This window comes from Spermophilus citellus, assembly GCF_964194105.1.
Source record: "Spermophilus citellus genome assembly, chromosome: 17".
NCBI lineage: Eukaryota > Metazoa > Chordata > Mammalia > Rodentia > Sciuridae > Spermophilus > Spermophilus citellus.
In genome coordinates, this window is record NC_138199.1 from 58,279,828 (window position 1) to 58,297,735 (window position 17,908).

At 43.2% G+C, this 17,908-nt stretch overlaps 2 pseudogenes across 2 annotated transcripts in view; both read right to left on the bottom strand.

The window, feature by feature from the left end:
- LOC308636867 (pleckstrin homology domain-containing family M member 1-like) overlaps nucleotides 1-17,606 on the bottom strand; it is a 37,249-nt pseudogene extending 19,643 nt beyond the window's left edge. Inside the window, exons 1-4 of the transcript XR_014024348.1 lie at nucleotides 17,504-17,606; nucleotides 14,799-15,046; nucleotides 12,434-13,060; nucleotides 5,264-5,657 (exon numbers count right to left, since the gene is read on the bottom strand). The product of XR_014024348.1 is annotated as a pleckstrin homology domain-containing family M member 1-like (transcript). The remainder of the gene's footprint in view (nucleotides 1-5,263; nucleotides 5,658-12,433; nucleotides 13,061-14,798; nucleotides 15,047-17,503) is intronic.
- Nucleotides 17,607-17,827: 221 nt separating this feature from the next.
- LOC308636365 (meiosis-specific coiled-coil domain-containing protein MEIOC-like) overlaps nucleotides 17,828-17,908 on the bottom strand; it is a 54,274-nt pseudogene continuing 54,193 nt past the window's right edge. Inside the window, exon 7 of the transcript in view lies at nucleotides 17,828-17,908. The product of the transcript in view is annotated as a meiosis-specific coiled-coil domain-containing protein MEIOC-like (transcript).

Consider the following 17,908-nt stretch of genomic DNA (forward strand, 5'->3'; position numbering starts at 1 on the left):
CTTTGGGAAAAAAAAAAAACCAATTTGAATCCTTTGGCCACTTTTAATTAATTTATCTTTGTTGTTAAGTGATGAGTTGTGCCCCCCCTCCCCTGCAAAGACTTGTTGAGCTCTTAACCCCAGCACCTCAGAATGTGATCTTTATTTAGATGTAGATGTAATTAGTTAAGATGAGGTCATACTAGAGTAGGGTAGACCCTTCATCCAAAACGAGTTATGTCCTTATACAAAGAGAAGGCAAGACACACACAGAGGAAAACACCAGTGAAGACAGAGCACAGAGGGGGAGTGCAGGGGAAGGTGGAGGGTGAGTCTACAAGTTCAGGGACACCAAGGTTTGCTGGCTACACTGGAAGTGAAGAGAAAGGAATGGCACAGATTCCTCGCTGTAATCTCCAGAAGGAATCAACCCTGCTGACATCTGGATTTTAAACTTCTAGCCTCCAGAGCTATCAAAGAACACATTTCTGTTATTGTAAGCTGTCTGGTTATGGCACCCTATCATGGCTGCTCTAAAAAAAAATTATATATATATATATATATATATATATATATTATATATATATATATATATTTTTTTTTTTTTTTGCAAGGGTTCTTTAACATTCTAGGAACTAGACCTTGACCCAGTTATATGATTCACCAGTGATCTCTCCCATTCTGTGGCTGTCTTTTCACTTTCTTTCTTTCTTTAATTTGTTCTTTTTAGGTATACACGACAGTAGACAACAGAGTGTATTTTGACACATCATGTATACATTGAGTATAACTTATTCTAAAGTCCAATTTACCTATTTTTTTCTTTTGTCTCTGCTCCTGGTGTTGTAACTAAGAAACCATCGCCAAAGCCAGCGTCATGAAGATCTACTCCTACGCTTTCTACTAAAAGCTTTACAATTTTAGCTCTTACATTTAGGTCTATGCTCAGTGTTAATTTTTGTGCTAGGTCTAAGGAAGGAGTGCAATTTGATCCCTTTGCAGGTGGACACCAGCTGCCCAGCATGTTGGTTCTTCTGCCCTGCTTACGGGGCTGGAGATGAGGGAGGTGTGGGGAACAGGACTCAGTTCTGTGCCTGCCTCTGCCTCGGCCGCCCTAGAACGCCACGACAGGCAGGCCCTTCCCCGCCCCTTCTGCGGTGCTCTCTGAGTGCCCTCTCTGTCTGAAGCTCACCTAACAGAGGAAGTCGGAGAAGTGTGGGGTCTGTGGGCTAGTGGGAATGAATTCCAGTTCCTTTATTTCACTATTTCAAGCCCTCCCTGCTTCTGTGCCCAAAAATGCAAAAGCAGAGGCAAGGAAGCTGACTGGGCTGTCCTGTGTGGCTGTCTACACAGAGGATATGAGTCACGCAAGGGGTGGGACCAGCCCAGCTGTTTTGTTAAGTGCCATCAGCCTCACCCTGATGTTGCTATTTCCAACCCCTAAATCAAGACATCCTCCTTGCTTATGTAGACAGGGAAGAGGAGCTGGGCTGGGGCTGGCTGCCCCAGAAGGGTGCGTTTTCACAGTTTAATCCATTCAGATGCTCTAAGACTCCTAAGTCAAGAGCTGCAAATCTGATTCAGGCACTTGGGGAACCTCCCAGAACTGGGCCCCCAAGGCCTCCTCCACAGACCCCTCAGAATTGGCAGGTGCATCCTCTGCCAGGGATGGGAAGATCTGTCAATGGCTACTGGGGAACATGTACAATGCTGCATTCTTAACAAAGACTGCCTCTGACATCAAGACCCTGTGGAAAACAGGCCGAAGCAGCTCCCTGAAACCATGATGCTATCCTGGCAGCCTCTCACACACTTGTGACATCCTTCCCACCATCTGTAGCCCCTGCTCATAGCCCTGATGGGAGACATCATCCATCACCTCCTCCTTAAGCTTCTTTATTGGTTCTCAACCCACACTTCCTCCCACAGATGGGCCAGGGTCCCCTAATGAACCCAGTGATATTCTATGCTTAACCCCACCTTGTTTGAACAGTCCTATTTTTCTTGATATCTCCCACTAAAGGACATGGCACAGGGTCATAAAAGATGGGGAATAAATCTTGACTGTCCCAATGTTTTTAGTATAATATAAGAAAGGTGGTTTGAAGGAACTGGAAGGATGGAAACAAATGTGAATGTTATGACCATGGATAGGGAGGGCTTCTCTCTCCACTGAGGAGAGGGAGACTACTAGGAAATATGCAGACCCTAGTTCACTGACCACAGAGCAGCCTCCAGGAAAAGGTTCTCTAGAGAAAACCTTTGGCTCTCTCAAACAACAGGGAAAAGCTTTGGGAAGCAGATTCCTTGGAAAAAGCACTGAGAGTATGTGTCCTGCAAAACCCTATCAAAGAACACACCCGGGCAGGTGCAGTGGGGAGGGAGAGAATGTGCCTGCAAAATCATCACACAGGGGTTCCCTTTTCTCTCTCCTTTTCTATGCCTGTTGGTTCAGGGGCTCACATTTGGCCAGCTCCCTGCCCCTTTAATAGTGGGGGGAATCACTACTGACCCAATAACTATATTAGAGTACCACCTGCCACCAGGGACCCAAGACAGAGGAATGCCACCTTGAGTTACTCAGGTACCATGATGACACTGTACACAATAGCTAAGTTCCAGAGAGAGAGAGATCTAGCTAAGGAATGCGATGCTGGGTCTCTGGATCACCTTCAAAAGGATTGGACATTCTGTCTAGGCTGTCCTCATTATGACAGGCAAAGGGACTTTGTACCTACGACTGTGCCATAGGTGGGTGGTCCATGGGGGATTGATTTGACCAACTCATAGACAGTCACTCTGGGTAGCTTCCAGTTTTCTGCACCTTCCTACCCAGCACTTAGCACAAGTGTAATTGTGATGTGGATCATCATTTGTCTAATCTAGTGTCTGTCCCCAAAGGGTAGGGATCTTGTCTGTCCTGTTCCATCTCTGTATCCCTAGCATCCACCATGGTGCTTGGCTCATACTAGATGCTTTCTGTTGAATTAATGAAAAACTAAACATTTTTAAAAGAAAAGCTGAATGGCTCTGAGGGCTATAAAACTTGACATTGACCCCCAACATTCCTCCAAACATTTTTGCTCAAATAATAAGCATGGAAGCACAGAAAGATAAGGAACTCAGGAACAGGCATGCAGGGCACGGCTCAGCATAACCTTCAGCATGGCTTGGCAGTCACCTTGCACAACCTTTAGGGGCCCATAACATTCATCTTCCAGAAGTACATCCAAAGCCATTTTCAGGATAGTAAATACAGAGAATCTAGCTCGCATTTATAGTTATATGATTTATATAGTCATATTCAATAATGTGTGAATATGTAGTGAGATCCCCTAGCAGCTTAGCGAGACCCTGTCTCAAAATAAAAGATAGAAAGGACTGGGGTTTAGCTCAGTGGTAAAGTGCCCCAGGTTCAACTGCCAGTAACCCCTTTATCATGAATATACACAATCTTATGAATACACTAAAACCCACTGAATTATACTTTGATTAATTGTATTTCAAATAAGGCTGTTAGGAAGCGGGAGAAGTGCCTCTCTAGGCTTCATGGCCCTGACCCCAACCTGAGTCATATGATCTAGAAGCTAATACCCAGGGAGAAATAAGCATGGATAGAGCTGAAAAAGCAAGACCACATCCCAACCTGAGCCCCAGATGGCAGCTGGGATAAACTTGGGGTTTTCTAATTTCTGCCTCTGTTTCTCACGACTCTCTTTTGCCCTCCATGGTATAGTTCAACTGTAAAGGCCAGAGAGAGTCATTAGAGAAACTCACACCTACAAAGGGGTTCATTTTCTCTCTTTCACTGTGGCCTCTCTCCCTCTTCCTCTATAGGTCTCCAGAGGCATTCCAGAGCAGCTGCCTTTGCTCACCCTGCCCTGTTAGGTAGCTGGGACTTGAGTCATAGAAAGGGCAGATACCATGCACATACCTTCCTGCAAACACTCAATAAAAGTCAATAACTTTGGGAAATGTCAAAGGCCACAGGAACAAGTGTAAAAGGCTAAGGAGCTCTAATGCACAGCTTGACAGGTGCTTCATTGGGCCAGCAGTCCTAAAGCCTCTCGGCCCACAGCGCTCTCAAGGAGAGGCCCAGGGCTGTCTCTCCTAAGGTTCCTAACAAATCGGACTGGCCAGTGCTATCTACTAGAAAAACAGTGTGGGCCACATGTATAATGTTAAATGTTCTAGTAGGCACATAAAAAAAGGCAAAAAGAGAGTTAGGGGCATAGCTCAGTGGTAGAGTGCTTCCCTCGCATGTGGAAGGCACTGGGTTTGATCCTTAGCTCCACATTAAAATAAGATAAAGGTTCATTTAACACTAAAAAAAAAAAAGGTAAAAGGTAAAAAGAAACAGGTGAATTTTTTTTTTTTTTAAAGAGAGAGTGAGAGAGGAGAGAATTTTTAATTTTTATTTTATTTTTTTTAGTTCTCGGCGGACACAACATCTTTGTTGGTATGTGGTGCTGAGGATCGAACCCGGGCCGCACGCATGCCAGGCGAGCGCGCTACCGCTTGAGCCACATCCCCAGCCCCGAAACAGGTGAATTTTAATCTATCTTATTTAGTCCAATATGTCCAAAATCTTTTCATTTTAACATGGAATCAATAAAAAAACTCATAAAAATAAAAATTACTGAGGGCTGGGGAGATAGCTCAGTTGGTGAAGTGCTTGCCTCCAATCCCTAACATCACAAAAAATATTGAAAGGTTTTTATTCTTTTATCTTTTTCACACTAAGTTGTCAAAATACAGTGCTTATTTTATATAGCATATCTCAGTTTGGACTGGTCATATTTCAAGTGCCCAACAGCCACATGGACTGCCACATTGGACCATGTAGTTCTAAAACCTGGGTCAAGGAAAAATGTGTATTTTTCAAAGCCTGGTATTTTATAAAAATATTAATTTAATAATAATAAATACTAAGGAGGAAACTAAGGCTCAGAGATGCAAAGTCACTTGCCTAAGGCCTTAAGCTGGTGAGTGGTAGTGGTTAAGAGGAGAGACTGTGACCAGGTAGGGATTACCTTCTTCACAGAGTTGATGTGAAGATACGAGAGGTACATACATGGGAAGTGATTGGCACAGCACCTGGCTCATCTCCACTCCTCACAGCCCAAGAAACACTAGCTCATCATTTCCATGCTATTAACACTACTGCAGGCAGGAAAGGGAGGTTAATGGGGAGAAGGCAGAGACTCAAGGTCATTAGCTGGGGAAACCCTGCTTCTGCTCTGAATCATTTCCCCAGGACTTCCCCAAATCCTGCACCACTCACCGGGCTGGTGGGGGAGGAAACCACAAGCTTCAGTCCAACTGTACCATCCTCCAGGGCCTTCTGCTGGGCACTGTGGCTGACTGCTGCATCTGTCTCTTTCGTAGCACTAGAGGGCTGCTGGTCTGAAGTGCTCCCCATAGGTTCAGCTTGGGCAACATCTGGTTGCTGCACATCTGGGATGTCAGATGCCTGGGAAAGTGATTCCTGCTTGTGACCACCATCTGGGCTCCCAGAAGATGCTTGGGCAGCAAGGGATTCTGCAGGCACATCAAAGTCCAGGTGTGTACACGTGGCCAGGGAGAGTGAAGCCTGTAGCGTGGGGATCTCCGTCTTTTGGCTTAGTCCGTTGGTTGGCACAGAGTTTACCTGGGCTTTGCTGAATTCTGACAATACCCTAGAAGTTTTTAAACAAAGAAATCTGTGTATAAGATGATGGATAGAAGGCCTAAGGCTACTGGGACAGTGGTAAGAATGGAAAAATGCTGTTCTGTGATTTAAACAACCAAATAAAACAACACTCTCTTCAATACCCATTGCACTCCCCAGCCCCCAGCCCCACAAAGCCCTCTAGACACACCCCACAAAGGTTGTCCCTGGTCAGGTGAGCTGTGTAGTCAGGATCTCAGGTAAAATGTTCACAGGGTACAAATGAACACTTGCACATGGAACGAACTGCCTTTCTGAGAGTCTGCTCAAGCAAATGGTTGTGTGGGCAATTGTTTCCCCAACACTGTCTGTGACAGAGACTCCAGGACAGATGGTGTCTACAGTGGGGATCCCCATCAGCAAAGCAGAAGAGACACCAAGACTACTGGGACAGGGACTGGGTGAGATGAGGTTATACTTTGTCTTGTGACAGTCACCAGGGCAGCAGGGAGGGAATGAGGTGCAAGGGTTAATTCCCCTCAGAGCTGGACTGGGTATGGGATCATAGAAACCTCATGTCCCCAGAAGTTGAGCCCAGTGTACACAGGGTGTATCTCTTCATGCTCCTGTGGGACTGCCACTCCTTGTCTCTGAGGCGCTTTCTGGGGCCACAGGGAGTCAATGTTACTGTCACAGTATCCATGTATACTGCACAAAACGTATTTCTGAGCCTTCTGGAATGTGCCCTGGCTAGTGACTGCTCCTCCCTCGCCTGTGGTTTCTGAGAATCCAAGTTTGTTTTCTAAAATAAACCTATTTGCTGTTTTCTCTTCGGCTTATAAAATCAGCAGAGTTTGCCTTAGATGGTAACAAGGTTGTTTGCAGTCCAAAATCTGCACACATCTACTTAAACTAGGTTCAGAAGATGTTAAACGCCCCTTAATTGGGCCTGACAGACATGAGGATTTTAGCACCCAGGTTGCTTACCTGCTTGTCTTCCCACTGAGCTGTGCTCTTTCCTATGCCATCCTAACTCAAAACATTCCAAGACAGATAGTCAGAATTAGGAGGCCAACCCATACACTTATGAGCAACTGACTTTCAACATGGACACCAAGACATTTCAATGGGGGAAAGAACAGTATTTTCAACAAATGGTGCTGGAAATCAGTGAACAGACACATGCAAAAAGAATAAAGTTTGAATATGATCTCACACCATATAAAAAAATTAACTCACCATGAATCAAAGACCTAAATGTAAGAGCTAAAGCTATAAAAGAAAGCTAAAGCTTAGAAGAAGATATAGGTATAGTTGGGTGCAATGATGTATGCCTGTAATCCTAGTTACTTGGGAGGCTGAAACAGGAGGATTTTGAGTTTGAGGCCAGTCTGAGCAACATGGTAAGATCCTGTCTCAACAAATAAATTAATTAAATAAATAAATAAGGCATAAATTTTGTGTCTTTGGATTAGGTAATGGTTTCTCAGATGTGACATCTAAGCCTCAGTGATTAATATAGATAAATTGGATTACCTCAAAATTAAAAACTTTTGTGTTCCTAATGATCTATCAAAAAAGTGAGGGGCTTGGATACATAGCTTGGTAGAGCCCTTGCCTACCATGTACAAGGTCTGGATTCCATCCCTAGCACTGATAAAAAATAAAAAAAATAAAGCATAATGACAACACACAGAATGAGAGAAAATATTTGCAGATCATACATAAAAGTCTAATATCCAAATATATAAGCAATTCTTACAACTCAATAATAAAAGACAATCAAATTTTAAAATGGAAAAAGGATACGAATGGACTTTTCTCCAAGAAAGATAACAAATGACAATAAGTACATGAAAGGTATTCGATATCATTGGCTTTCAGGGAAAAGCAAATCAAAAGCATAATGAGATACTACTTTATACCCATTATGATGGTTATATTCAAAGAGAATAATAAGACTAGTAAAGACATGATGAAATTAACTCATATTAGTTGTGAGAACGTAAAACAGTGCAGCTACTGTAGAAAGAGTTTGGTAGTTCCTCAAAAAATTAATCATAGAGTTACATGTGACCCAGCAATTCTATCCCTGGGTATATGTCTAATAGGCATAAAAATATGTTCACACAAAAACTTGGATATGAATGTTCAAAGAAACATTACCCAAAATAGCCAAAATGTGTGGGGGAAAATGTCCATTAGCTGATGAATGGATGAACAGATACATATACTGGAGTATTATTCAGGCATGATATGTGCTATAAAATGGATGGATTCTGAAAACATTATACTAAGTTGAAAAAAAAGGCCACATATTATATGATTCCATTTATATGAAATGTCCAGAATTGGCAATCCATGGTACTTGTAAGGGACTTCCCTTTGGGGTGGTGATATTGTTCTTGAATTAGATGGTAATGATGGTGCACAACCTGGTGAACATACAAAATACCACTGAACTATATTCTCTTTAAAAGGTGAATCTTATGGTATGTGAAGTCTATCGCAATAAGAAAAATGGATAACCAATCGGAGAAAGGTGGAAAGGTGTTTGAGGAATGGTTGGGGGTGAAGGGAAAGTGGGCAGGTGCTGTTTCTTGCTCTAAGGTCTCATTCTAAAAACAGATCAATGAAAATTCAAGAGTGCATCTTGCAGGAGTGGGGAGTGCTGAGTTCTGGAAACAAAGGGCTTCTACAGGCAGAGAAGGAAAGTAAATTTGCTAACAACTGTACGTGTCCATACCACTGGGACAGAATGGAGCCACTTCTGCAATGAGGCAGGGAGGCAGAGTTTTGCAAATCTGCCTTGTGAGGTCCCAGTTGCCCACGGGCACCTGGAAGATGGTGTAGTGAATGATTAAGAGCAGGCTCCTGAGTCTATGTGGTCTCACTTAGTACACTGCTGTTCTTTCAGCTCCTCAACTTTAATTCGTTTATCTGCATAGCAGGACTGACAATAGCACCCACTTTTTATGACTATGACAAAGACTAAAGAGATAATGTAGGCAAAATGCTTAGCAGAGTGTCTGGCACAAAGTAAGTACTCAATAAATGTTAACCTCAATTTTTTCGTAGTTACTTTTATCACTGATAAGATTGCTTAGCCTCCATGTACACAAATATAAACATTTAGAGAAAAAAAGTCAAATTATGAAAATACTTGTTAGCACTATAAAATGATTATCAATTAATGAATCCTAATGTAAGAAAAATTTTAATGACAAAGTAGACTAGGGGTATTAGAATAAATGAGTGAAATGCCTAAAGATAGCAGGAAACTTGTATGATAAATCAGTTTCCACTGAATCAAAACCATGGTCAAGATGAAAACAAGTTCAGTTTCACCAATCTTCAGGGCCAGAGAATATAAGAGAGACACGTGCATCAAGCGGAAAAAACTGCTAGCTAGAGATGAGATTTTGAATGAAAAGTAAAAGAAAAGAAATTTTTGAAGAATTGTGAAAAAATTGCAACCAAAATGGCTACAGTCCTTCCATTTCTATTTGGCTCTGGGCACCAATTTCCAGAAACTTTTAATAAAAAAAAATTTTTAAGGCTGGGGTTATGGCTCAGTGGTAGAGCACTTGCCTAGTATGTGTGAGACACTGGTTTCGACCTTCAGCATCACATTAAAAAAACAACAAAATAAAGGCATCGTGTCCATCTATAACTAAAAAAAAATTTTTTTAATTTAAATGTGCTTTATTTTAGAAAGCAATTTTTTATAGACTATGTGTCAGCTGGGCATAGAGGTACACATCTGTAATCCCAGCTTCTTGAGAGGCTGAAGCAGAAGGATCTCAAGTTCAAAGGCAGCCTCAACAATTTAGTGAGGTCCTAAGCAACTAGCCTGTCTCAAAATAAAATATAAAAAGGGGTTGTGGCTCAGTGGTAGGGTGCTTGTCTAGCATATGTGAGGCACTGGGTTCAATCCTCAGCACCACATAAAAATAAATAAATAGAGTTATACAATTGAAAAAAAAAAGAGGAGGGATGTGTCTCAGTTGTTAAGTACTCCTGGTTTTAAAAAAAAGAGTATGTGATTTGTGTGTGTGTGTGTGTGTGGGGGGGTGGGTGTGTGTGTGTACACACGTGTGCATATACATATGCTTATACATGTGTGCAGTAATTAAAAAACATGGCCTGGAGAACCACCTTACAAAGCAGTACTGCCAAATGTCTTGTGTTGGTGGAATATGGTACTGTTTTGACAGGCAAGGGCCACTGAAATAAGCACAGAGGTGGGCTGCATATACTGAGAACTATTTCCCCCAAGGGCAAGATTCACGACAATAACATCTGACAAATATTAACAAAGCTTTTGCAGCAGTTTTTAAATTTATTTATTTATTTTGGTGGTGGTTGTTTTGATTTTTGGTACTGGGAACTGAACCCAGGGGCATTTTACCACTAAGCCACATCTCTAGCCCTTTTTATTTTTAATTTTAAGACAGGTAATCACTAAGTTGCTTAGCACCTCACCATTGTTGAGGCTGCCTTTGCACTTGGGATTCTCTTGCCTCAGCCTCCCAAGCCGCTGAGATTACAGGCTTGTGCCATTAAATCCGGCATAAGTAAACCCTTAAGTGCTGGTGAGACACTTGTATCTAAGAAATGCTGATCTCTGTGGATGTTCAAATACTTACTTCAAGGCCAAGCTCTAAGAATGATGGTGTTAGACATGCATTTGTGCATCTGTGTGTTTAATGTTTGTCAGGGGTTCACCTCACTGTCCAGTGTTTGTCTATACATTCTGACCCTTGTCCCTTGAGTTTCCCCATAAAACCTAAGACAATGCGTCTCACACAGGGTGGATGGTTACTGATTCAATGACCTCAAGTTGGAATTTTCCAATCATAAGATTCATGAAAGATAAAGACCAGGTATATGACATAGCAAAGCAGGATGGTCTGTGGAGAAGGCAGAGACACAAAAAGAGCTGAGACAGGTGAGCAGACCTACATCATGTGGTAGAGACTGTTCCTCCCCAACATTCCCTATCCATTTGACATAAAGAAACTCCATCTCACAGGCTCAGTGCTCAGAAGCTGTCTCTGGAACCAACCATACAGTCTCACCTGTGTTGCTCACCAACAGGCATCTGACTTGATTCTCAAACAGCCATGTGTAAGAGAATCTCCATCTTAAAGATGAAGAAACAGAGCTTCAGCAAGAGTCAGCAGCGTGCCTGACATTACTGGACTTGTAAGTGGCAGAACAGGACTGCAAACTAGTCCACACACCACCTAACTCCAGTGCTATTTCCGCACTGGGTGGGAACCCTGGAAGGACCTGAATCAAGGTCAGGGTGGGCAGCAGGAGTGGGAAAAGGTCCTAAGATCAGGCAGATGGAACACGGGCTTACCTAAGGGAGACTCAATATAAGGTCTACATTTTCATCTATTAAATGAGCAGATATCCACAAGTTTGATAATAACTTGTGGCAAGGTAAGAGGATAAGGCTACACCTCTGGTAGAGTATAAATAGGCAGTGCCTGAAAAGCACATATTAATTCATCCTTTGGCTCAGCAATTTTGCCTCTAGGAGTTTACTGAACTGAGATATTTACATAAAACTAAAAGACCACAAATACAAGATTATTTATGGAAATACTAAACTCCAATGTCCATTAAATATAGGGCTGATAAAATAAACTAATATATATTCAAGCAATGGAATAACATATGATAGAAAAAAGAATGAAGACAATCTGATAGGAAAAGATCTCTAAAACAAGGATAGAAAAACATACTTCCTTTTGTGGAAAAGGGGATAAGAAATAAGGAAGATATTTTAAAAATTTGCATACTATTATTTGTTACAGATGCATTTAGAAACTTTGGAAGAATATGCAACAAATCAACAATTTATTAATAAATGAGGAAGAAGAACAGGATAGATGCAGGACAGAGAAGGAAAATAATTTTCACTGTATATGGTTTAGATTTCTTTTGCCATAAAATAATTATTAAAAAAAAAAAAAAAAACTTTAGCTGGGCGTGGTGGCACACGCCAGTAGTCTCAGTGGCTCAGGAGGCTGGGGCACCAGTGTCACTTGAGCTGGCCTCAGCAACTCAGCGAATCCCTATGCAACTTAATGAGACCCTGTCTCAAAATAAAAAAATAAAAAGGACTAGGAGGTGGCTCAGTGGTAGAGCATCTCTGGATTCAATCTCCTGTACCAAAAAAAAAAAAAAAAAGGTTGTCATGGTGGTGCACACCTGTAATCCCAGTGACTTGGGAAGCTGAGGTAAGGATGGCGAGTTCAAGGCCCGCCTCAGCAATTTAGTGAGAACTTGTCTAAAAAAATAAAAAATAAAAAAGGGTTGGGATGTAGCTCAGACCACCCCTGGTCTGAGCTAAAAGACAGAAGAAGAAAAAAGGTGGCTGAAGAAGGTTGTGCCCCGGCTCCCTCTAAGGTCAAGTGAATCAGACACTTTTCCACACACTTCCTTGCTTATCCCTGTTGTCCTGGGTTTTGTGTCCTCTAGGAAGTCTTCTATGAAGTTACATTCTTATGCATTATGCTTCATTGTATTTGCTAGAAATTGCACATATTCTCTAAACGATTAAACATATTTTACACTAAACCTCAGAGATACTAAGTGACTTGTTAAAGGTGGCCCAGAAGCAAAGCTGGAGTTTTGTACCAGCTCTGAGCCTTTCTATATCTAAGAGCCATGCCTCCCTTTGACTTTCTTATACCTTGACAGAGTTCAGTGACAGAAAATCACATGTGATCAGAAAGAAGAGAGAAAAGTGGGAGGTGGAGAGGGCAGGGCTGTGGGAAGGGCACTCACTCTTGTAGAGACGGGTCGGAATCATCAGCATTTGCTGTGCCCAAGTCTGAATCGTAGGACATGGGTTCCTCAGAACGGTCTGGACTCTTGAAGCCATTCTCTTGAAGTAGACAGCTATCGGAGTTTAGGCTGCAGGACAGCTGGGATGAACTGGCTGTATCCAGGCTGAGGGAGGAGGCAGTGAGCTTCCTATTCCGCCGTATCTTATGACCCGAGTGCTGGACTTCGATGTCCTCTGAGCCTGAGGAATGGGAAATTGAATCCAGAGACTCCTTCCGCTGTAGTTCTGCACCAGAGGTAGTGAGAGGGTCAAGCTCAGAGAGTGGGCAAAGCCCAGAGAGGGCCAATGGGGTGAGCGTCCATTCATTTAAGATGGCAGATTTATAGGACAGTTCAAAGGACAAGGATGTTAGTCCCTGCAGGAAACTAAGGAGGAACTCTCCCTCCTCAGCGTCTCGAAGCAGGGCTGTGGGCTGATAGTACTCGCACAGTCGGGCCTGCTCCTGTAGCAGCAGTTTCAGGTAGCACTCCATCAGGCCATCGTTGAGGGCCAGCCGCAGCCAGGCCCGGCAGCGGCCCACATCTGTGTTGACGAAGACCAGGTGCTCCAATTCTGAGATGATGTGTCTGGAATGGGGAAGAGGATTACTTGTTTCAAGAAATTTTCTCAAATCATTGAGATGTCATTTTACCCACTGGTTAGCAAGAATCCATCATAACTACTGCAAGTATTATAGGAATAAAAAATACTTGGATAATATGTTTTAAAGGGAATATAGAAACACTAAGCTATAACTCCTGACTTCTTGTTGGTGTCATGAAAGATAATTGCCATGTTCAATATAACCATCCCTAGAATCTGTAAAATCATCTGCTTATCCAAGCATGTGTGCTAAGCCCTCAAGTTTTTGGAACTGAAAAGAAACAGGGTGAAGTAACTGCCTTTATGTTTTTGTGGGGCTCGGGAACAAACCCAGGACCTTGTGTGTGTCAGGCAAGCACTCTACCATTGAGTTACTCTCCTAGCCCTAAGTAACTGCTGTTCACAGGCACATGGACATGAGCCCTTTAGTTGAAGAAGTTGTCGTGGGAGGTCAGACCATAGTTTCTGGGTTGTTGTAAGAAAAATGCCACAGAAAAGAAAGTATCTAAGCTAGAACCAAGGACTTTCAAGAAGCAGAGATAGAGAAACTTCTAGGCAAAATGGATGCACAGAAAAAGGGCACAAGTGGTAGGAAAACAACAGACCTGTAACAGGAATGTGAGCACTCTAATTACAACAAGTGGAGGGAGAGTGATTGATTTGGTTATGAAATCAGGCAATGGAAGGTCTTGAGTAAAAACTGATAAGGCCACGTAAAGCAAAGTTTCCCACAACTAGCTGCACAGAAGCCCTTGGAGAGCTTACCAGGATGTAGATTCAGGGGCCCCAACTTAGTGAACTAGACTCTAGGGCAGCATTTGGGAGCTACAGGTTTCTGTATAGGAAAGTGACCTGCCCACACCTATGAGGACTGCTTTAGGATAGATTGCTCTGGATAAGGAGATCAGAAACTGATATGAGAAACTCAGCTCCCAAATCCATTGGTCTGGCATAAATGCCCCTCTGTGAGACTACAATGCCTGTGTGTGTCTCCCGTGGGGGAGTGCAGACCACTGGACTTGGTGGCTGAGCTGTAGCTAGTTTAAGCTCAGTAAGTGTTAAGCAGCTGATGACTTAAGGAAAGACACAGTGAGATAATAGGGACAATTAAAGCCACTGCTGCCCAGGAGAGAGGTTAAAAACCTGAGATAGGACAGTGTCAGTAGGCGGGGAAAGGAAGCTCAGAGACTAATAAGGCACCTTGGGCTAAAGGTGGCATTGAACAGCTTTTAGAGGCACTATGCCAGCCACTTGCTCAAAAGTCCCAGCAATTAGAGACAAGGTCAGAGACACATGACTCAAGTGAACATTCAGATGTTCTACTTGCATTCTAGTTCTTGATAAAACAAACAATAAAACCCATACCTCATTATGAGTATAATATTTAGAACACAGATGTTAAAATATTTGAAGATAGAGCAACTTTTTCTATAAAGGGCCACAGAATAATATCTTAGTTTTAACTGCCTGACTCTGCCATACATGGTCAAAATGTCATTGGCCCTGGGGTGCCAGGACCACTGACTCTTGCCAAGGGCTGAGACTCTCAGAGTCTCAAGGTCTAGGGTCTGTCTGGGAAGCTAGGTCTGGTGATAAACCTTCTCTAGACACTCTCCAGGCTTCTCTCACCCCATCTCTACTCTAGAAGACAGGGAGAGGATAAAACTAGCATCCCACACTCTGAAGCTCCTCCCCTAAGAAAACATCTCCAGCTGATCTCACTTGTGGGTGACAGCTTTCAGGAGGGGCCAGAAGACAGGCTGAGGCAGAGGCTTCTGGTGGGCACTTTTCTTCCTTTTCCCTCCAGCCTCCGCGCGGATGTGCTTGGCATGAAGGCCATGGATAAACACAGCCTCCAAGGCACTGCACATGGTGTTCGCATCTCCATCTTCACTAGTGACCACTGTGTCCAGGGACACATACTGCTTCTGCAATGCCTTCACAGAACCCACCAGCTTCTTCTTGATGACCTAGGTAGTGCCAAACAGAAGATAAGCCATTAGAAGAGAATCCTGTGGAGTGCCCCTGGAATATAACCCTCAGCCACTTGCCAAATATATGTGCAGACACAAGCAGACACACCTGTGTAAGCATCTGTAGATTCCTTCAGCAAAATTAACACACGTTCATTACAGCAAATAGAGAGAAAGCATAGTGAAGGAAAGGAAAATCACACAACCCTATCCAGAGGTATTGTTGCCCAAGGTAACATGACTGGATTATTTTGAATATCATTTGCTGTGGATACTTTTTGCTTTCGAAATCAAATTCCAGTGACTCTATAGCCATATAATTTTTTTTTTTTTTGGGTACTGGGGATTGAACCCAGGCATGCTTTACCACTGAGCTAAGTTCCCAACATTTTTTATTTTTAATTTTGAGAAAGGGTATTGCTAAATTGCTAAATTGCTGAGGCTAACCTCCAACTTGTGATTCTCCTGACCCAGCTTCCTGAGTTGCTGGGATTATAGGCTAGCCATATACTATTGTGTTTAAATACTTGCTCCATCATGGATACAGCTATGAGAGCAATGGATGGGGTGAGGCTTCCCAGATAGGTTACACAACTAGCATTCTGCAGAGAATCAACAAGCTAATGTTAACCTTGTCGTGAATTTAATGATCCTATTAGGTCACACATCTCTCACTATTCACTTTGCTAATGGATAGATGCAATAGTAAAACATTGTATTGGGTAAATAATGCTATAACGTCTCCATTAATTATTTCATATGTTTAATCAAGCTACATTAAGAAAGATTCTAGGTTTGGGAACCAAAGACCCACATTTAATTCCAGCTCATCAGTAACCACCTGGATCACCTCAAACATTTCACTTAACCTCTGAGCTTCAATTCCTACATGTGTTAAATGGAAATAATTTCTCCTGATCAAAAAGTATTGGAGCATCGTCCCTTGAGGGCAGGACTAGTTTTGTATTCATCCTTGTGTCCTCAACATGTGACACTGTGCCTGGCACACACAAGAATTCAATAAATGTTTCTTAAATGAAAATATTAGAAAATGTGCAAGATAGTGAAATACCATCTCAAAAAATAAATGCAAGATATTAGTAGATTATATAAAAACTAAAAACACTTTTGAGTGTCCACAAGGTATTAAGGTAAGGTATGCAAGGACAGAGTAGGCATATACCCTCAAGAAACCTATAACCTCAAGGAGTCAGCCATGCTAGAAGGCTGAGCTGGCCCCTGCTCTGCTCCAGAGAGGGCCCTGGGTGTGATGGAAGACTATTAGGGATGGGGTGGGGTGGGGTGGGGATGTGGAAGGGGAAGAGCCTCTATACAAAGACTGGCTGGGAGCTGGGTGCCATGCCACACATTTACAATCCCAGACTCAGGAGGCTGAGGACGGAGGATTACAAATTTAAGCCTCAGCAACTTAGTGAGGCCCTAAGCTATTCAGTGAGACCTTGTCTCTAAATATAACAAAGGGCTTGGGTTGTGGCACAGTGATTAAGTGCCTCTGGATTCAATCTCTAGTACCAAAAATAAAATAAAACAAAATAAAATAAAATAAAAAGGGCTGGGGATATGGCTCAGTGGTAAATGCCCCTGGGTTCAATCCTGGGTACCAAAATAAACAACAAAAAACCAGGTGAAGCTGAACCAGTGGCCAGGAGGGGAAGATATATCTCTGAGGGTAGAAGTTCTTTTCAAGCAGAAAGTTCTCTGAACTGGGAGAAACAGCAGAGAAGAAAGGGCAATACTGGCTTCTCCCAAGAAGCCACCTCAGGATTCTGCTGAGAGACCAGTCCAAAAGCTCTCCGACCTTCTGTGTCTCCAAGGGAAGTGACAGAGCCAGTCTACAGGCCCAAGACAGCTCTGGGACCGGCACAGGGCAAAGGACTCTCCAAGAAAGGGGATCTGAGGGGTCTCTGATGAATTGGTGACAAGCAACTATGTTTGAAAAATCTTAGAAGATGTTCATGTTCAGACATAGGTAAGCTTCCCATTTGCTTCCATTCTTGAAACAACAAACCAGTGCCTTGAGTCTGTTTCTCACCAAATCAGCATCTTGACCAAACTGACCTGGTCATGGCCTCAGGCCTCATGGCAGAGGGCTGAAGGGCTGATTGGAAATCCTTTGTCTTCAGATAACTTAACTCCCTGTTTTTATTTTTTTATTTTTATTTTTGGAGTGCTGGGGATCAAATCCAGGGCCTCATACATGCTAGGCAAACTCAGCCACTGAGCTTTACCCTCAGCTCTCCCAGTGTTTTAAAAATAAATCCCCATTTTATGGCCCATAAGAAAATCCAGAAGAGGCAGGATAACCTCAGGGTCTGCCTCTACTATCACCTTTTCTCAACCTGAGGCCTCTTTCTAGGCACTGCCCATTCATTTCAATTAGAAAAGCCGATAAAATGGCAGTCTCTGCAGCCCTCCCCACCCTTGCCCACCTACCGGGATGGCAGCCCAGGGGTCCAGTCCATTCTCCACCACTGAGAGCATTTCCACTCAGGCAGCAGCTCCTGAGGAGGCTCACATGACACCTGCAGGGAGAGATGGCGGCCAGGTGAGCAGGCTCCCAACTCACCCCTGCAGCCAGAGTCCCCTCCCGGCAGGCAGCAGGTGGTAGGCCCAGCTCACCCAAACAGCCACTGAGAGGCCTCTGAGCAACACTGAAGTAAAAACTGAAAGTGGATTTTAAGGAAGGAAACGGAAGGGAAACAAGTCAGAGGCTCAATACTTGGGAAGGGAGGAGCCCCGCGTGCCACGAGTGGGTGGTTAAGGGTTCTTCACACCAAAAGCTGCCCCCAAAGCCAGTGCCTGTGGGATGGGGGCAGGGATAAGGAACCAAACGCTGAT